This window comes from Desmodus rotundus, chromosome X, assembly GCF_022682495.2.
Source record: "Desmodus rotundus isolate HL8 chromosome X, HLdesRot8A.1, whole genome shotgun sequence".
NCBI lineage: Eukaryota > Metazoa > Chordata > Mammalia > Chiroptera > Phyllostomidae > Desmodus > Desmodus rotundus.
The window spans coordinates 84,779,485-84,786,090 of record NC_071400.1 but is presented as its reverse complement, the minus strand read 5'-3'; the positions used below and the strand labels follow the sequence as shown (position 1 = coordinate 84,786,090).

Here is a 6,606-nt window from a genome sequence, read left to right as displayed (position 1 = left end):
ACAGGACACACTTGGACACTGGTTTCATTGGCAAAGATTTTGACTGAACTGTGATATTTGAGAGACACACATAGATTCTGAATGTCACCAGAAAGCTTGAAGAAAACAAAGGTTGCTTTCCTGGACACTGCAAACAGACAATCTTGAGACATTTGGGGGTCACTCAAATCTGAGGCATACACTGAAAACTATAGGTGTGGCATGCAAAGTCTGTCAACTATGTGGCTTGGTATCTTGTCCTAAAAGGCTAATTAAAGTTCAATCCAGAGATTCCTCATGAGATTCTTTTTGCACGGGCAGCTAGGAGTTAACAAAAGAGAAGGAAGCTGCACTGCCTCAGCCTGGTTGAGTCTGAAAGTTACTCTTAATCTGGCTTAAATCTGGAAGTTACAGCTTCAGATATTCCAGGGGATAGCAGAATGCCTGCCAAGATGATTAATACTTTTCCATCTTATGTAGAGAGGATTAGCTTTCCATCTCCCCAGGGTAGAACCTGTCCACTTGCCAGGACTGTGAGGGAGAGGAATAAAGGGGAAAGTCCTCTGCTGTGCGTATTCATAGTAGGAACCAAGATGACAACCATAAAGGGGAGGTGTGTAGCCTGAAAAAGGTATTGCGTTGCATGAGGGCATGAAACCCTGGAAGGTATAGGAAAGAGATTGGATAGGGGAGGATCCAACAAAAGCCAGCAAAGGATAAGGAAAGAGATTGGCTACTTGGAACAAAAGCCTGCATTTCTGATGCCCAAGATAATATAATCAAAGCTTAACAAAGGTCCCTTTCAGTAGCAAGTATTTACCAGTTCATTCACCCCACGCTTTCTGTCTGTTGCAGCCATGTGGGCCCAGCAGTTATGCTGGCCCAACCTTGGGTGGGCTCCAAGTGTGGGCCTGGGTGCAGCAGCACAGTGCCAGCTGGAGTGCAGCTGAGAACAGAGATTAAACTAACCTGATCTGGACAACGACACAGCTGGACTAACCTTTGCCATGGACTAAATTCAACTATGACAGCTTCCGATGCCCTGCCGATGATGGGTAATTGCACAACATCTCTGGACCCTGGCCCTTCTTCGGGCCTTGGTCAAGACAAGGCTGGACTTCGTCCACAGAATGGCAGAGCTAAGCCATCTGGTCATGGATAAGACAGTGGGCACCTGGAGATAGTCCTTTGCTTTTACCTCAATAAATATCACTGGTACGCCACATCTTCCCATGCATGTGTCCCAAGAATGCTTTTCTTACGACTCCATGGAAGAGCTTCATTTCCACCAGCACCAATTCAGCAAAGCAGATTTAAGAAAGCCTATATGATCAATTGCTATTGTTGTATGTGCAAATAATCAAGCCAGTTTATTGAAACTAAACATATGCTAGAAATAGTGTTAATTTGACCATCTTTGAGAAAAATGAGGGTGATTTTTAGGGAGAGAAATCGTGTTTCCATAGAACTATAATACACAGTTGTGGGTATTAGACTCTTGTTCAGTTAATTGTCATTCATTTTTAATTTTCACCTGTAAATGTGACTGGATCCTGATTGTTCTAGTATTCTTTAATATGTGGTTTAACCCCTCAAACTAATGTTCCATTTTCACCTATTCTTTGGCTTTGAATTATTAAGAACTAACACTTTTTCCCACTGAGACTTGCAACTGCAAATTGAAGCTAAATGACATGAGAACTTGAGAAATCATCACTACAGATCACACTTCAAGAATCTCAGAGACTGATGCAGTGTACGCTGTGCAGAATTTTCCTGAGCACGTAGGACACCACCTGAGACATTCAACTGCAGACCAGGAGAATCTATCAGGTGTCTGCTTTCATTCCAGCAAAAGAAACGCTGAGCCAGACATCTAGAAATCTCAACACACAGCCTTATAGAAAGGGAAACTGGTTTATAATGTGCTCTAATCATTACCTTTTTTATTTTTCTTCTATTTTGATAGACATAGTTCTTGTTAAATTCCGGTGTCTTGCTTACACAATAATAGGCCTATCTGCATTGCCACCTCCTGAAATGAGACTCAGCAATTTAACTGAACTCACTTATTCTCCAGACTGAATGATTGAATCAATGAAGCTTGGAGCAATCTACCAACTTAACTTCTGGAATGCCACCCTGAAGTTGCTTTGGGGAATATTGATTTTAAGCTGTTTATTAAGAAGCAAAACACTCAGAAACTCAGAGAGAAACTTTGACCCTTCCCCCTTTCCTAACCAAGAGATTAAGGCAGAGAAACATGCTTCAGGAAAGACATTTTAGGATGTTTGCCTTAGCTTGATTTGAATTAAGTATGGTAAAAACAGGGCATAAGGCAGGTAGCTGTTGACAAGATACCCCCTGCTTCCCATTGTTTCTGAGTGACCCAGCAAGGAGTTTCCTTTCGTGTGTGAGTATGTGTTCTGCTATTCTTTTCTAAATAGCTTTAGCATACAAACACTTTAAAGATCTGCATGAAAATGAAATTACGGACTATTCTTCTCTCACTTGTGTTTACTCATCATTATTTTAAGATTCACTCATATTGCTGTATTTAATTTTAATTCATGAATCCTCATTTTTGTACATTATTCCAATATAGAAATATATGCTAAATGATTCACCCATGATACTCTCGATAGACTTTCAGGAGGTTTTCAGGTGGCTGTGCTATTCTCTACAGAACACTCTGAGTATTCTTTTACAAGTCTTTCCATTACTTTTAGGGATGGAATTCTTCTCTCCAGAAGAGTATATACTTCTATGTTTCATCGGCTTTCCATTGATCTTGCAATTACTCTGAGGGAAACCTTGTTTTCCCCACTTAGTCAGCAGTTTACTGTAGCCATTCGAAAATTTATGGGTATCACCCTAGATCATTCATTTGCCAAAGCTCTGAAGTTAACATAGCAATCACAATAACTGTCTCTGAAGAGTTGTCTTTGCCTAAAAGCACACACACCCAAGCCTCTTTCCTATTTTGGGAAATATTTACAATATTGTGATACCTTTATAACATCACAGAAGAATTCCTTCTTCATGACTTCATGGTGGTGCTGTCCAAGAATCTCAAACTGAACAAACTCCAAATAAATATATAGAATCCCTGGTGGAGGAAGAAAGAGCTGTGCTTCTATTTCAAATTGGTGATGTAGTCGCTATTTCAATGTCTACATTAAGCTGACCAGTTAATTTCAGCTTTGATGACACAGAGGGTCTACAGTACTCTTCTCACTAAAAAAGCCTTCCAGAGTTTACGGAAAACAAAATACAGGATGCACATTTAAATTTGCTATTCAAATTAATAATAAATGTCTTCATTAGAAGTCATGCCTAATGCAACATTTGGGATCCACTTGTGCTGAAAAGGCACTCATTTTTAAATCCAAAGTGCAATTACCTAGGTGTTGTGCTTTTTATCTGTCAACCCTATGGCTTTTCTACCAATTAGAGTTCTCGAGGTTTCCCTTAAAGTGTTTGATTTGCTGAAGATATTGTTTGCATTTCAGGAGCTCACTATCTGTGGGGGCCTTAGCAATCTCGCATTGCATTTGACTATTCATCTCAGAACTGTATATTATCTGCAGTCAAAGCACCGAGAGGCTCAGGTAAGTGTTTTTCCTGAGGAGGATGGCTTTGTGGCAGGTTCTCTAATAAGAACATCTCTCAACTGAAATATGTTTCAATCTTCAAAAAAAAAAAAAAAAAGGCAGCAAGACACTGGTTGACAGTGTAAAACAGGTGCATGGACCAGGCTCCAGGACTAGATAATAAAAAAACAAAATACCAAAGCAAAGCAAAGCAAGGCAAAGCAAACCACACCAAACCAAACCAAACCTGAGCAGCCGAATAACCGCGAGATGTACATGGGCAGAAGACTTTTGAACCTCATCGGCTTCCATACTGGCAATGGCTTCTGACGGCGGTCGTTCTTCCGGCTTTTTCCTATCCAAAATGGCGCCTGGCCTGTAGGCCTACCTTCTTCTCCTCCGGCCCATAGCCACCCAGGACTGTCTGGCCACCTTATCCAGGTCTCTAGGACTTTTACCACTACCGCCGGGTAGCTACAGTTACTATCGTCTAAGATGTCTGGTAATGGGGATGGCACAGATGGCTCAGATGAGCACTCCAAAGTGGAGGCCAAGATGGAGACGTCGTCAGATCTCCATTTGACACCCGAACCTCAGATGAACGTGAGACTGACCGGAGACAGTGACGGAGCCGAGGATGGCACTGCTTCCACCTTTGCCAGCCCAGAAAATAAAGGCACGGTTGGGGAAAACTTCGGTGGCCAGGACACACTCGACCACGGTGACGGCGGGCTAAGACGGGAAGTAGAGGAACAGGAACGTGAGGAGGAAGCGGCAGAAGACCCGCATCAGGTACCGTGCAGTGAGAGCACCCCTGATCAGTATTTATCAGATGAGGCTCGGGCCCTGGAGGACTGGGTGTCCTCAGAGACCTCTGCCCTGCCCCGCCCTCGCTGGAATGTCCTTAGTGCTCTTCGAGATCGGCAGCTGGGGTCCAGCGCCCGCTTTGTGTACGAGGCCTGCGGGGCAAGAGTGTTTGTGCAGCGTTTCTGCTTGCAGTATAGCCTGGAAGGCCACCGTGGTTGTGTCAATACTGTTCACTTTAACCAGCGTGGCACCTGGCTGGCCAGTAGCAGTGATGACCTGACAGTGATAGTTTGGGATTGGGCGCGTCAGCAGCCAGTACTGAGCTTTGAAAGTGGTCACAGAAATAACGTCTTTCAGGCCAAGTTCCTTCCCAACTGTGGCGATTCCACCCTGGCCACGTGTGCCCGTGATGGGCAGGTACGGGTGGCACAGCTACCTGCTCTGCCTCACAGCAGCTTCTCTAAGCAGGTGGCCCAACATAGGGGATCCAGCCACAAGCTGGCTCTGGAGCCAGACTCCCCTTTTAAGTTCCTGACCTCAGGTGAAGACGCTGTTGTCTTTGCCATTGACCTCAGGCAAGACCAGCCGGCTTCAAAAGTGGTGGTAACAAAAGAGAATCGGAGGAAAGTGGGACTCTATACGATCTGTGTGAATCCCGCCAATACTTACCAGTTTGCTGTGGGCGGAATGGACCAGTTTGTGAGAATTTATGACCAGAGGAAAATTGACAAGAATGAGAATAATGGAGTACTCAAGAAGTTCTGTCCTCATCACCTGGTCGACTGTGATGCTGGAGTAAACATCACTTGCCTGGTGTACAGCCATGATGGCACAGAGGTCCTGGCCAGTTACACGGATGAAGATATTTACCTCTTCCACTCCGCTAGCTGTGATGGGGCCCAGTATGCAAAGAAATATAAGGGGCACAGAAATCGTGTCACAATCAAGGGTGTCAGTTTCTATGGCCCTGGGAGTGAGTTTGTGGTGAGCGGTAGCGACGGCGGGCACATCTTCCTCTGGGAGAAATCATCCTGTCAGGTCGTTCAGCTCCTGGAGAGGGCGGACAGGGCAGGTACTGTAAACTGTCTTGAGCCCCACCCTTTCCTCCCTGTGATGGCGACCAGTGGTGTAGACCATGATGCAAAGATCTGGGCACCCACAGCGAAAGACGCCACTCAGCTTCTTGGGTTAAAGGATGTGATTAAGAAGAACAAGCAGGAACGAGATAGAGAATGGTTGGGCGACACTGATGTGTCTGACAGAAACCTGATTTCATTTCTATTGGATCACCTGACACATAGAAGTTCTCACCCTGAAGCTGCTCTCTGGTTACCTCCGTCAGTTGGACTTGTTGAAGCAGAGTCGTATGAGTCTTCTAGTTCCACAGATGTATCCGAGGACGAGGCCACGGAATAAGACCATGAAGACCAGGGAACAGGACCAAGAACATGTGCAGTGCCTGCCCTCCTGAATGCCTGATACCTGATCCAGCTAGATGTCACCACAGTAGGATGGACTTTAAGTTTGAAATTCACATTCACTTATAGATTTGCCTTTTGTCTTTATTTTCCACAATAAAAAACCACCTTTCATCTCTTTTCCTGTGCTTTCCTTCTTTCCTTTCTCACATGCTTCCTCCCTCATTCCTGTCCTCTCAACTTGGTCTCTTTGTTCCTCTTTCCTTACTCCTACTCTTGGTGTGAATGTAGAAGCAACATATTTATGAGTCTCTTTGTTCTCTTATGATACACCTGTAAAAGTTCCCAGCTCTGGTGAAAATATTAAGAGCCTTATTGAATCTATCTTATCGTTTCTGACACTGAAAACTCTTACTTTCTTTAATCATTAGTAGTATATTAGTAAATTCTTTGGTTGACGTAATAATTGTACAAATGTGTTTATTCTTTAAAAGTGAGTAAGATTAAGTACATGCACACATGTGCACACCTGTGTGTACTTACACAGTCTCACAGAGAGTGGGAAGGGAGAGCGAGAATGGACAATGTAGAGAAAAGGTGGTTAGATAGATGCATAGGAAGTAAATCTATCTGTCTAGAACTAATAACCTTGTGTTGTTCCTGTTTTCTGAATCCCTATGTTAACAATGAGGAATTGTACTTTGATGGGGCTGGTAAGGATTAAGTTTACTGGCCTGACACTGTTTGCCGGGTACTTTGAATTCTTGTGAAGTTGCATGCCTGAGAAATCCCACAAGATTACCTTCTAC

The 6,606-nt window shown here is 43.9% G+C and overlaps 1 pseudogene; it reads left to right on the top strand.

Annotated features, from left to right (window-relative positions):
- Positions 1-4,067: 4,067 nt before the first annotated feature.
- On the top strand, positions 4,068-5,918 carry LOC112313260 (DDB1- and CUL4-associated factor 8 pseudogene; annotated as a pseudogene).
- Positions 5,919-6,606: the final 688 nt, after the last annotated feature.